At 36.9% G+C, this 14,837-nt stretch overlaps 1 long non-coding RNA gene across 1 annotated transcript in view; it reads right to left on the bottom strand.

The window, feature by feature from the left end:
* The window catches only part of LOC125417514 (uncharacterized), a 58,361-nt gene that overhangs the window by 35,737 nt on the left and 7,787 nt on the right, over positions 1 to 14,837 (bottom strand). Inside the window, exon 3 of the long non-coding RNA XR_015734925.1 lies at positions 3,928 to 4,039. This is a non-coding gene — a long non-coding RNA (uncharacterized LOC125417514). The remainder of the gene's footprint in view (positions 1 to 3,927; positions 4,040 to 14,837) is intronic.

Here is a 14,837-nt window from a genome sequence, read left to right as displayed (position 1 = left end):
CAACTAGCTGTTGTGCTCTTGTTCCTGTTATTGTTGTTTGTTTCTGGAGAAAAGTAAATATCTCCTTGGCCAGGAGCTCACCAAGGAGTCTTGGCTGTCTGGTCAGTGAGAAACTGAAACCACATGTCTCTGGCTTATAGGTATGGGATTATAAACATAAGTTACCATATCCAGCTTTCATGCATGGATTCCTGAATTCTAAGGCTCATCCTTGGGTCAGCATGCTTACTCAGACTTTACCAGTTTAGTGATTTTTCTAGTACCTCATTTCTCAGTGATTTTGTCAATAAGATCAGATACCAGTTTCTAGAATATGCTCTGACTAGTCCAACATAACCATTCTTCTTTTTTAAGTTTTTAATTTTTTTATTGATTTTTATTGAGCTCTACATTTTTCTCAGGTCCCCTTCCCTGCCTCGTCCCTACCCTTCTCCAACCCTCCCCCAAGGTCCCCATGCTTCCAATTTACTCAAGAGATCTTGTCTTTTTTTACTTCCCAAGTAGGTTAGATCTATGTATGTCTCTCTTAGGGTCCTCATTGTTGTCTAAGTTCTCTGGGATTGTGGTTTGTGGACTTTTTTTGCTTTATTTTTAAAAACCACCTATGAGTGAGTACATGCAATAATTGTTTTTCTGGGTCTGGGTTACCTCACTCAAAATGTTTTCTAGCTCCTTCCATTTTCCTGAAAAATTCAAGATGTTGTTAGTTTTTCTGCTGTTTAGTATTCCATTGTGTAAATAGCATTGTTTGTCCTAGCCAGAACCTGGAAACAACCTAAATGCCCCTTGACCAAAGAATGGATAAGGGAAATGTGGTACATTATCATTCTCTAGGCATTTACCTCAACAGTCATGTAATCATCTGATTTGCAAAGTAGATGTGACCCAGCCATAAGATGAGAGGAGTGAAGTCTTCACATTGATGCAGTTTCACGTACTAATCATCTGAAGCATCCCCGTTTGAATAATGCCAAGATTGTTGTGAAACCATATCAATTTGGATTTTCTTTCTGTTTGCAGTCACCGCCATGCCACCTTCTGGCAGAGTCCTAATGAACCATGAAGTGAGTCATGAGAGGAACTAGAAGAAGTTAAACTAAACAGTAGATAACTGAAGATTTTTAATTTTTGTTGCTTCCTTCTTTTCTCACAAGTGACTGATATCTCACAGCTGCCTAAAGAACTGCAGCATGTGTGGGAGTGTCCAGAGGAGAATTACTTGTCAGTGAGCTTCCAGCTCTTAAAAGTCTGTCATGTCAAAGACACATGTAAGGAGCAAAGTGCAAGCATCAGAATGGCACATGCATTCTATTGACATGAGCAATTCAGAACAAACAACAGATTCTTAATTTGTCTTTAATTCCCAAAGACTACATCATTGAAAGCAAGTATGTAACTTATTAGAGTGTTTTCCCTCAGTCCAGGGTCAGTCTTAGAACTCAAACCCCAAATCTCTGAGACAGAATGATAGCTACTTAGATATTACCTTTAACAAAGAGCATCCACTCCTCACCTGATCGTAATGCTTGTGCTTAGGGAGCTTTCCTTCTCAAATAACCAGATATATAAAATGTTGAGCAACTGAATAAAAATACAATCATCAACTCTATATTATTCATGACTGCACTACTATTATCCAAAGCCGCAAAGACGCATGTGTGACACCTGCAGTTGTACTACACATGAGCTTTAAGAATGAATTTGCCAAAATTAATTAATTGCTAAACGACCATGTTTGTCTCTAAGAGTTTAGAAACCCTTCAAATTTTATTAAAATAATTTTGTCTGATGTGGCTTTCCCTGCCCCACTGTCGTTTCCTTTCGGGCATTTGAAAATCCTTCCATATACATGGAGCAGCACTTAGAAAAATAGACTAAAGTTTTCAGTTTTGCTTTCAGATGACAGCACTGTGCATCAGTGAGCTGCTGAGTGATGGAATAAAGTCTCTGAAAGCTGAAATGGGAGGCTAAATGCAGCGAGCATGAAGTTTCTGTAAGGGTGCAATTCAGAGCTGCAGAAAGTGGAAACTGTGTGGTGTGACAAGCTCTCTCTGAGCTTGAGGAAGGCGCATTCAATGATATTGTGTTGCTGGGAGCTCTTGCATATCTCTTATTTTATTATGTGATGAACGTGATGCATGCTGCAAATGCATGCATATTTTTGGCCTGTGGTACTTGCAGTGCAAGTCACAAAACACATCAGACTAGAAATTCATTATAATTCTCTGGGTTTCAGCTACTTGAAGGAACAGAGAAGGTGGTTCTATGGATAAAGGGCTTTCAGCACAAACATGAAAACTGGAGTTTGGATCCCCAGAGCCAATGTAAATTCTGAGTAGGTGAAAGCAGATTTCTTTCAATAATGACACTAGGTAACTAAGACAAAAGATTTCCAGGACAAGTTGGCACCTAGGATAGTCAAATAAGCCAGCTCTTGCTTTGGCTGAGAGAATATGCATCAAAGAATGAATTGAAGCATGATTAAGTAAAACTACATGTGCTAGTCTTAGGTCTACACACACACACACACACACACACACACAAGTACTCCCACACACTAGTGAATTCATACACACATGGACATGCATACCTCATTCACATGCGACACACATAAATATTTTAAGTTCAATAATATCACCTCTTACAAGGAGTATTTTAATGCTAATTTTATAGCAGAATATTTCTTTCAAAGGCAAATCTACAGTAAACATTTTCTAAATATAAAAAGCCCACTTTGTACACAAAAGAAAATTTATACTATTCTTCTTCTCCAGAAGCTTTCTCATAAGAGGACTTCTAAGTCCCTGCTCAGCAATATCAATGCCTCTCTTTTTTATAACCTTAAGAGATACCTAAAGCTTTGTTTCAATGCCCATCAACCCTGAAAACTCACTGCTGTGATGTGGTCACTCATTCTGAATAGAGGTTAGTTTAAATTTTAAATGCTTTTACTTCTTCTGAGTCAAAATCTGCTTCCTGGGAAGAAGGTATGCTTCAACATGGAATAGTGTTTACTGTGTAAATGTGAGAATCAGAGATTGTAACCATCGGTCCCTAGAAGCCAAGTTGTCACCAGTTGCCTTAGGGTTTTTATCGCTGTGAAATACACCATGATCATGCAACCTTATAAAGAAAACTTTTAAGTGGGGTAACTTGTTTACAGTTTTAAGTTTTGGTCCATTATCATCATGACAGATAGTATGGTTGCCTGCAAGAAGACGTGGTGATGGAGTAGTAGTTGCGACAATAGGAAGTCGACTGAGACAGTGGGCTACAGTATCCTAAGCATAGGAAACCTCAAAGCCTGCTCCCTCAGTGACACACTTCCTCTAACAAGGCCATACCCTCTCCAACAAAGTCACACATCCTAAAAGTGCTGCTCCCTATGAGATTATGGGTTCACTTACATCCAAACTACCAAACCAGTGGAGGAAAAGAGTATTGATAAAGCTCGCTGCTCAGCTAGTCTAGCTTCAGATACAGTAAGATACCCTGCCTCCAGTCATTAAGCCACACAATCTACAAGAGCTAGTTCCAGGACAAAGTCCAAAGTTATAGAGAAACCCTGTCTCAAAAAAAACAGAAAGAAAAAAATGTAAATGCAGAAGCCACTGCGAAAAGTACTAATAGGGACAAAATGAAACTGTTACTCTATCAGAGAAATGTAAAGCCACCAGGAGAAATAAACTATCACACTCTCAGGTATATTTAGGACATGCTCTTGGCAAATTCTGATGGAGACAAAGGGAAAGACACAAATAACACAACTTTGTATAACACCAACACACTCTGCACACAAAATGAGTAACATGGACAACTTGGCTGATGAATTACACTTAAGGATATCTATAAATTTACACACAACAAAGACAAAAAGATATTTTTTCCAAGACTTGTCTCATTAAGCAACAATCAAACGCCCCTTACCTGACTGGCTTCTAATGACAAAGCCTCCAGTTGTCCTTCAAGTCTCATTTTATCTTTGAGAATCTATAACATTTCATCTTGTGTTTCACAAAGAGAACTCTCCATGGACATACTAGGAGTCAGAAGTATAAAATCAGGAGATGAGAATATAATAGTTGTTAATCCGTTATCCTTCTTCATATTGTCCAATTTCTACACACCCCTTTGCTTCTCCTGTTTTCTGGATCTTTTGGTTTTGTTTTGATTTTGATTTTTTTTAAAAGATAGAGTCCTTCTATTATGTAGGAAATATACAAGTCCTCTGTAACCTAAAACTCCCTATGTAATCTAGACTGATCCTGCCTCCGTCTCCTAAGTGCTTCGATCATGGGTATGCATCACTAACACCCACTTCCTCCCAGATTTTAAAATAAACAAGTAAAAAGCCAAAAAAGTCACACAGTTATAGAGAAGGACATATAGAATTGAACTCCATATTCTATGTACACATATAGGCAGGAGCAATCACACACCTTTGAGCATATACCCCACAAACACACACATGAAGAAATGTGTGTGTGTGCATGCACATTCCTTTAATTACCAATTTCCTTACACTTTTTCTCATATCACAAACACAAATACTAATCCCATCAGCTCATCTTAATAAGAGCTCATTAATCATATAACAGCAGAGATGATGGCTAATACTATATATATATATATATATATATATATATATATAATTTTCAACACATTTAAGAAAGCATTGAAGCCACTAAGTTTGTGATAGGTCACATTCATTTTCTTGATATATCAGGTATATATGTTCTGTGTATTGTAAGCTATAATAACTATGAGTAGATAATATTATAATTTGTACGTTTAAGGTTTACATAAACCAAGTAAATGCATCATAGTTATACACTAAGAGGGAAAGAAGAAATTTAAATCTTATTTGCTTTTAAAATCAACATTATCTCATTTTAATTTGCATATGGTTAAATTTATCCATTTCAGTCATTTTGATGACTTTTGCATATATGTATATATGTTTATAAAATTTAAGTTTACCTTTACCTCATATATTATTCTTTACAGCAAATTATCATACTCAATATTCTTAGTAAGTACTCATATACCTTAATTTTCTGTTGTATACTTCATATATAGATAAATGAAATCAATATGCACTTATCTCAGTATGTTTGGTATTTCTGAACAGAATACAACAGACTAGGTAATTTAAAAAGAAAAGCACTACATGCTCATATTGAAATATCACATTGAACCTCATTAGTATGTATAATTAATGCATACTAATTAAAAAGTTATATTTCCAGCATTTTGTGCAATGAAAGACAATTTTAAAAATGTTATTTTAAAACATCAATGAACATTTTTCAACTTAATACGTTCAACACCATGTTTTGAAATGCAGTTGAATACTAATTCTCCTTTGAAAGGATACAGGAAAAAATGTATATGGCCTTTCTCATAACACATATAAATGCATCAAGTAATGTTGCTTGCTTGTGATGTCTTCATGATAAAATGTCTTTGATGTTGAAGAAAACCTAATGAGAAATTAATCCTTCCCATTCTGGACACCAAAACCTTTAAGACAAGGTGAAGACATCACTGATAAGTACTTTTGCTTCATCTTAACATGGTGGAGTACATTATAGGTCTAGAGCAGGGATTTACCAAATTTCATCAGGACTTCAGTCCCACCATAAGTAAGCTGTTCTCTTGATGTCCTTAACACATCTGTGAGAGAAGACCTCTCAAGGCTCTTTCCTTTATCAACCCTTTCCCATAGAAGATTGTGTGGACACACTCCATATACATTCTTAGCCTCTGAGGAACATTCAAATTCAAAGAACTCACAGAAGTTCTTTTATGTGTGTGTGTGTGTGTGTGTGTGTGTGTATTTAGACATGATACTTGATGTTCATATCCTATCAAAACTTATTTTTCATGGTTGTTGGTTAAATACTTAGGGGTAAAATGTGCGGTCACAGGATACTTGTATTGTAAGTTTGGTTTTGTTATCAGAAGGTAACTCTGTCTACAAAGTGGTTATACCATATTGAAGGTTCACTTGTTTCCCTTCTCCTGAATAATATACGGTCAGCCATATTCCTTTAAAATAAATTGCATTTGTGTGTGTGGTCATACAATACTTGTGTATGTACATCTGCATATTTGTGTATGTGTGTTGCATGTATGGATAAGGAAGCCTGGGTTTGAGAGCATGTAACCTGCGTATGTGTGTGGAGACCACAGCCTGGCGTTGACTTTCTTTCTTTATTCTGTTTCACCCTGTTGTGTTTTTTTCTTTTCAATTCAGCTGGATTGACTAACCAGCAGCTCATTCAAAATCTGCCTTCCTCTGCCTTTACAGTGCTGGAATTACAGGTGCACATCATACAAGGGTCTTGGGGAACAAAATTCAGGAACTAATTCTTAGGTAACAGGCATTTTTACCCACTGAGCAATCTGCCCAGGCCCTGCATTTTAATTTTACTTTCTCTAGTTACTAATGAAGTTGAATTTACCACCCTAAGGGCATTTTCTTCTCTTATTGGTAAATTCTTGCTCAAATATTACCTCAGTTTTTCTGAGATCCGTATATAATAATAGCAATGACCACTATTACGGAGTGAAATTGCTGTCTGTGTGTGCTTAGAGGCTTATCATATCTCTATTGTGCAAATGTTTCCTCCCAGTCTGGACTCTGCTTTTGAATTTTCTCTGTAAATGATGCTTTTTATTTTTAAACCCAACTTGTATTTTCAATTCTTTCACAAGTTTTACTTCTTATTTCATTTTTGAAGTAGAAGTTTTAAAGGTTTATCTCATATATTTAGAACCCTAAGTCCGTCATAAGTCATCTCTGCTGTGAGATAAGGCCACTGTTCTTCCTTCCTTGCTTGTCTTCATCCAGATAAAGCACCATGTATTAAAACACATTTTAGTGATAAAGCTATCTTTTACTCATTGTGTGTCAAAGGATTTGTGTATTTGTTCTGTTTATTCCACTAAATAATATCTAGACATAGAATAGATTATTTTAACTATTTGACTTTTTATAGTTATTACTAATCTTGAATTCAAATCATGTGTATCTTCCAATTTTCTTTTCACTTTTTATAGCCTGGAATTTTGTATTTATTTAAATTTAAAATAAAGATGTCAAATTGTGAATCAATTGAAAAGGAAATTGATTGAGATGACATTGAATCTATGGACCAGTTTAAGTCTTCTAATCTATGAAATAATGCATGTATCCTTTTATTATTTAGAGAGTTATTATTTACTTATAACAATGTTTACTGAAGTTCTGTATATTGATCCTATATACATTTGTTACATTCATTCATGTGACCCATTCTTAAGCATCAGAACTATAGTCTAACACATTATAATCAAATCTTCACCTTCAAGCCCTATTTTCAGCCTATGTATTTCAATGCTTTGAAAAAATGCAAATTACTTTTGAAATTTCGGCATCTAACTGATTATTTTTAAGAGAATAGTTAGTTAAGGCTTAAATGTGAAATGTCTCACATGGACCCAGAAGCAATGGAGTCAAATGAGCCTGTACTACAGTGGTTCTCAATCTGTGGGTCATGGCCCCTTTGGTGTTGAAAGACCCTTTAACAGAGGTCACATATCAGATATCCTGCATATCAGATATTTACATTATGATTCATAGCAATAGAAAAATTACAGCTATTATGCAGCCACAAAATAATTCTATGGTTGGGGGTCACCATAATATGAAAAACTGTATTAAAGGGTCATTAGGAAGCATTAGGAAGGTTGAGAATCACTGCTGTAGTACAATGTCTAAAATCATTAACCAAAATTTAAAAAAAATACCCCAGAAACTGTACTGATAAGTTTTATGTCTCTAACAACAACAACAACAACAACAACAACAACAATAATAATAATAATAATAATAATAATAATAATAATCATGAGAAGAAGAAGAAGAGAGAGAGAGACTCCCTTGGCTACTAAGGGCTACTAACATCTTTATCTTGCTTACCTCTAAGTTTGCATCAATAATATGAATAAAGTCCAAATTCTATAGTAAATTTTTGTATTTTTAATTTTCACCTGATGGTGAGACCTGAAGCTTTGTACTTGTCCTTTGCCAAGTCCCATGGCAAACCTTTCAGAACTTTAAAGCACTTAACATTGTCAGTGGTGCAATTCTCACAGCCAATACCGTAGGTTCAAGAAGCTCTCAATCACTGATAATTTTGTAGATCTTGCAACAACAAAAGGCAGTCATGAACTCTTCTCACAGTGTCTGTGAGTCAGAGATTCAGCTGGGACTTAATTACCTTCACTCTGAGATCTGCTATAAACCTACAGTAAAGCAGTGGTTATGAAGACTTGATTAGATAGAAAATAAATCAAATAAGTTATGTATTCCTAAAATATAGAGATAGGGCGGACTCAGAATAAATATTCTTATCCCAAGAAAAGATAGACAAAAGAAAAAATGGAAAAAAAATTTCAAGTGTAGCCAGAATGGAAAGCAAATATTGTACCTTGGAATTGAGAAACATTTTTTAACCTCCTCTTCTACTTTCCAGATAGAATAAGATAGGGATGGAATCTTCAGGGATCCCACGTGGCTCTGTTATTCTTTGATAATGTAGGCAGTGCCCCACCCCATATCTCATTTATTAGATATGTCGTCAGGGGCCTCACCTTTCCACTGGACCTTGCCCCAGTTGAGAATATGTACAGTGTCTCTCCTGCATAGCTATCCTGGGCCTTGTTCTCATCTGAATTTTTAGTCATTGCATTGTCTCTGTGAATGCTCTCTGTCTAAGCCAAGATGCTTAGGGGAACATCCTCAGCACTCTGTATGGAGAAAGTTAGACTTTTGATGATTTTGGACTTTGCATACCCATGGAAAGAACATTGCAGAGATATTGCTATGATTTATCACTGTGTCCTACTAGAGCCCTATTGAGTTGAGGCACCACTACAGTGCTCAAGGATTGTCTATCTGGATGTAGGGAGGAGAGCACCAAGGTCACCTCAGGCAGAAAACACTGAGGTCCTATGAATACCAAGGCACCTTTTTCTGAGAGAGTTCTACCTGCGAGACTGTGACTCTCTTGACTTGTAAAATTCTGCCCATCTACTAATCTCATCAAAAGATCAGTGAGTTGCATCTTTGTTTCTTTCTGAGCATGCGTGTGCACTCTTAACAACATGGCCAGGATTTTAAAAATCCTTACATCGTGCTTCATTTTTGTTAAAATCTAACCTTCATTTCTCTTATCTGATTAATCACTATAAAGCAATCAAGAGAAATCCTGCCATTCCCTTTATTGTAGGTTTATAGATCGATTCTGACTGTCCTGCTTGAGATTCCTAGTTCATTGTTCCCGCATTCCCACTTCCATGGACGAGTAAGACATGCACACATTTCAGCCAAGTTCTTTGCCATTTTATAACAAGGATGACCTTTCTTCAAGTTTCTAATAACACATTTCCTATACCAAAGGGAACGTGGTTTTAACAAGGTGACATTTGAACAGAATTTGAAGGTAGTTAGAGTCAACCATGTGGACGCTTGTGGGAACAGTAGTCCCTACAGAGGATGGTCAGGAAGGGTCCAGGAGCATGCCTCTGGCTTGAAAAATATCAAGAATTTCACTGCAATCACAACATAGCAAGATCAGGGAAAATACTGGAGGAGAAATGTAATGAAAGCTGGACCATGGGTTCGTGCAGGGATGTCACTTCTCGTCTACATGATACGGAGGTCACCCGAAAGCTTTGAGTCAAAAAATCACCATGAAGCAGCTCACATTTAAATGTCAAACTGCTCCTGTCATGTTGACGGAATTTATGGAAATAATTTTCCTTCACGGGACAAGGTGAAATCAGGTGAAGAAATAAGACATACAGAAAAGAAAGCAGAGATGAGATCTTGGATACGGCTGGCTTAGAAATCCTCACTGATGGAGCAGACAAGACGTAAGTTTAGAAAGTGAACTCAGTGAGAAGAAAGGAAATAAGGAAAATTAAAAAAAAACAAACAAACAAACAAACAAAAAACTGGTGGAAGTGCAAAGTTGTAACATGAGGGGGCCTGCTTGTTGGGGGCTTTTTGTCTCATCCGGCCCCCAAGCTATTTAGTCCCAGAGAAAAATCACACACAGATCTCGTTAAGTTATAATGCTGATTGGCCCTTTAGGTCAGGCTACTTATTAGCTAACTCTTTCATCTTGATTAACCCATTTTTTTGATCTGTTTTAGCCATGTGGCTCAGTACCTTTTTTAGTGGGGCAGCTCACATCCTGCTGCTTTGGTGATCTGGGCATGAGTGGGGGAATCAGCTTCCTCCTCCCTAGAATTCCCCCTGCTCTCCTTGCATCATTTCCACTTCCTGTCTGGGTTTCCCACCTACACCTCCTGCCTGGCCAATCAGCATTTATTTAAAACATGATTGACAGAATACAAACCATTCTCCCGCACCACAAAGTGACCAAAAGGCATAAGAAAATAGTCACTGTTTATTGTTTAGTTTGGTTAAATGCTGATGCAAATTATCCAATGTGCCTGTGTTTTTCTTATCCCCACCTCTAGTGTTTGTGTGTGTGTGTGTGTATGTGTGTGTGTGTGTATGTGTGTATGTGTGTGTGATACATAAAAATCATTATAATTAAGTCACATGGAAAACTGCGCAGTGAGAATCAACGAAAGAGGGAAGAGAAGAGGACAGGCAGGGGCACAAGGGAGTCCTTTGAAGTGTTTCTTGTGGAGAAAGGTGAGAAAAGAAGACAACTGCATGAGACAAGAGACAAAGGGAGCTCTGAGGGTCCTTGGGAATGTGACAGAAAAAGAAAGAGAAGCCAAACGTGGAGAGGCAAGATTTAAATTTCAGCAGAAATGTTCTCCCACTCTAGCAGAAGGGACAACAAGTGTGTGGGCAGGCGGCACTTATGCTGCAGCACTTGCTGGTATTTTTAGATAAGTCAGTTCTCGTCTGTTCATTCTGCTTTTGTTAAGAAGTATGCAGAGAAGGCATTAGCAGAGGATGGAGGACAAGGTGCTAGATGTATGAAAGAGGCATGCTGAAGCCAGTAAGTGAACTTACTAGTCAACAGTATTATCTACGGGACTGTCCAAATTGATGTCAGTGTTCAGAAATTGTCTGATTTGATTTTCTATTCTGAAGTGAATCTGTTCATCATGGTGAGTTTTTCTCCCATGCATTTTCTTATGTACAGACAACTGAGTAATTTGTTTTAATATGGAAGGAGATTTTGCCAGCAATTGGAAAAGAGAGAGTCATGTAAATGCATAAAAATATTATTGAAAGTTTGTTTTAATGATAGAGAAGTGATAAAGAACTTCATAAAAAAAGAACCCACAAAAGAACAATGGATTTTAGAATTTCTTGATTAAGTTCAAGGACGATTGAAGAAAAGAAATTAGTAGCAATAAATTAGAGAAGGAACTTGGAGTTTGGGGGAAGTTTTTTTGAAGTAATTGTCTAGCAGAGCTGGGAATAGATAAAAAGAAGTCGTGTTGAATCTGCAGGGAAGCAGGCCATCAGGGCTGCTATCACATGATATCCACTGTCAGGGGGAAGACACAGACCCAGATTGACTGCTGGTGCCCAGTTCAATTTCTCATTCTTATGCCATCTGAGCCCTCAACATGTGGAATGATAAGCTGATATTTATCAGTTATCCAGCAGTAATAGCAGAAGAGACGATGTGCTCAGTTAATGAAGAAGAGCTCTCTGAAGGATGACAGGTAACAATATAACTAGAAAAAAGGCAAAGCAGTGGGTCCTGGTGGTGCACACGCCTTTAATCCCTGTGCTTAGGAGGCAGAGGCAGGTGGATCTCTGAGTTTGAGGCCTGCCTGGTCTACAAAGTCAGTTCTAGGACAGCCAAGGCTACACAGAGAAATCTTGTCTCAAAAAAGAAAAGACTAAAAAAGGAAAAGTCAGGGGAGATTTAAAGAATGCAAAAGTTGTTTTGTAGCAACTTTGTGAAACAGTAAATAGTTCTCACATAAAGGCTTAACATATTTGTGATGGATGCAGAAGCATAGGGAAAAACATAGGTAGGACCTAAAGTTCGATGTGGTCTTAACACAGATCAGAGGTTAAAAGCATTGTGCTTGTGGGAGTTAGGTAATTAGAAACAAGACACTGGTGGAAGACACACTAAGGGAGGGTAATAGTAAGATACAGGTAAAGTAGAGACAGAAAGGGAGTGTATTGGCAGCACAGCATTCCAATAGAGAAGAGATTGATAGATGGAGAAATGAAGGTAGAAGTCTTAATCAAAAGGAAGGGAATGTGAAGAGGGTAGAAGAAACCTTTAATACTGAAGGAAAATTAAAAGTTATTATCGGAGGAAACAGCAGAACAGAAGTGACTTGAAATGACCAGGTATTCACCTTGGGCTGAAGGTTTAGATTGGGGTGGTTGCACAGAGATAGTGTACACAGGTAACCCCAATTCGCAAATGCATGAAGAAGTCATGAAGGAATCTACTGGTAATTAGGTTATAGTAAAAAGGAATTTGAGTAGAAGTTCTTTACATGGGTAGACCATGCTTCTTTCAGAAGACATGGCAGGAGCCTGAGGCAGATGTTCATCACAGGGTGTGGGTATATCAGCCCATTTTCTCCTTTTTAAGCCACCTGACAGCATAGCATCTGAAATGGCACCATTCACATCGCCACATTCAAGATGGTCACAGACTTAGGTCAAATCTGATGTGTTTATCTTCACTGGTTCTTGGACCTATCAAGTTTACAATCACTATGAGACACCAAACTATCTCAAAACTAAACAACAACAACAACAAAAAAGAACAAAAGACAAAGTCCAAAGCCTCTTCTGAGGCTCAAAGGCAAACCTTTTCCTGTGAGATCCTTCAAAAGCAAGAAAAAAAAAAACTACTGCAATCTCCCAACTCAGTAGCATAAAGACTGTTATTCCAAAAAGAGGTATGGATACAAAAAAGGGGAGATGAGGCTAAAGCCATAGTCCTGCAACCAACAGTGTACACTCTATACCTTTAAGGCTACCAGGGCACATGATAATGTGATTTGGGGTGCCAAAATCTTAGAATGGAGAACGCATGCCTGCCTATGGGCTCGCACATGCACACATGCCTACATGTGTGCATGCTCATACAGATACAGATATGTTACATATATTTGGTTGTTATTCTTTCACCACTCATTCTACATGGGCTTGCCACCCTCTCCAACAGAAGAATTCAACACAAAGTCACTGGTTAATTCACATATTAGCAATGTTGGTAACTTATAACTTTTGTCTTTGAACATGCTCAGAAAACGAATTAATTTTCTAAATGGACCAAGGTGTTCATAGAATAAGAAAGAAAAAACATGACCTAGAGAAAGCAAAATAGTTGATTTTTATATGATTGTCAATCTCAATTATCACGAGTATGACCGTGTATTTACCTACACTAACCATTCTTAAGATATTATGTCATTATTATAAAATATAAATAATAATTACACATACACAGCGTTTCTTCAGCGGTAGCATCAAAACTAGTAAGATAGTGCTAGAAAAGGGGAACTGTGATATTCAACATAAAATATAGTAGGAAAAAGAAATTTAAAGTTATGTTTTTCAATTGAATTATTTACAATACAGAAGTTTAAAGAAAAAATGAAACTACAGAGCATAATAAAATATTCTATTATTTAAGGTACTATTGTTCATAGTTTAAAGTATTTATCAGCACTTAGACAATAATTTTCTCACTCATTTCATAAATCAGTTTTAAAGTGAGCCTAACATTAAAAGAACATGGTGGTTTCTGTCACTGAGGAGCTATATTCAAAGTATCTTTAAGAATTCCTTTTCCCTCAAGTTATTAAAACTGTAAGTAAAGTGTTTCCCACTCAACCACTTGACACATTTTATCTAGTGATTTGAAATTCAAGATTCCTTGAGGAAACATTGTTTGCTCTTGCTAGCATGCCATTTTACCTGGTGCATCTAATCAAAATCTCTTTAAGACAAGTACAAATAAACCAAAATGTCACTCTTTCTCTCCATGAGGGGAGAGAAGAGCTATTGGTGCTTACGCAGCAGGAAATTATAGCTAGCATTAGTAGTGCACAATATAGTATAGGTCAACTTTTTATTTAGTAGCTAGTCGTCTTTATTTGACATTCCCGTGTTATTTTTTAGTAACAGGAAATCAAATTTTCAATGTGTATAAATGAAAAATTATAAACATACTCGTATGCATAAACACACACAAAAATGAAAACTATCATTGAGGTACTTTGAAATATACACTTCAGGATATTATGTACATTCTCATTGCTGTATAGCTGCCACCCTCTATTTCTATAGTCAATGAATTAATCCACTGATGGATTTGTGATAGGATAGCAATCTCAAGAGGTGTATAGTAATATGAAAGTAGAACTTTCCAATAGGTCAGTGAAAGTCTCCCTTTGTCCTCCCATTAGTGACTACAGAATGAAGAACTCACGAAGCTGAGCCCTAATTCAGCTACTCCTGCTCCTCAATGGCTGGAAGCCCTATTTTCCTATTTTTCTTCTAAACGAAAACAGGAAGATGATTTCAAAATGTGGGTGGCTATTTCATATCCTGAATATCACCCATGCCTGGAAGGAGGAGCTTCCCATGGGTCCTTTTCCATTATCACTGCCTTTCCATAATTAAAGTTAAAGTAAACTTCAAATCTAAATTTCTAAATGTCCATTGTTTTCCATTTAGACTTTACGTAAAGCTGAAGATGGCTTGTTTGTAGGGACCTATGAGAAAACTTCCAATCACCACATGATTTTTCTCATTACTGGAACCATGACATCTCTACATAGGTATGAAATGATAACTTATTACTTTG

Source organism: Myodes glareolus, chromosome 14 (assembly GCF_982192425.1).
Source record: "Myodes glareolus chromosome 14, mMyoGla1.1, whole genome shotgun sequence".
In the NCBI taxonomy this organism is placed as follows: Eukaryota; Metazoa; Chordata; class Mammalia; order Rodentia; family Cricetidae; genus Myodes; species Myodes glareolus.
Note: the sequence above shows the minus strand (reverse complement) of the source record. Positions and strands in the feature narration are given on the sequence as shown.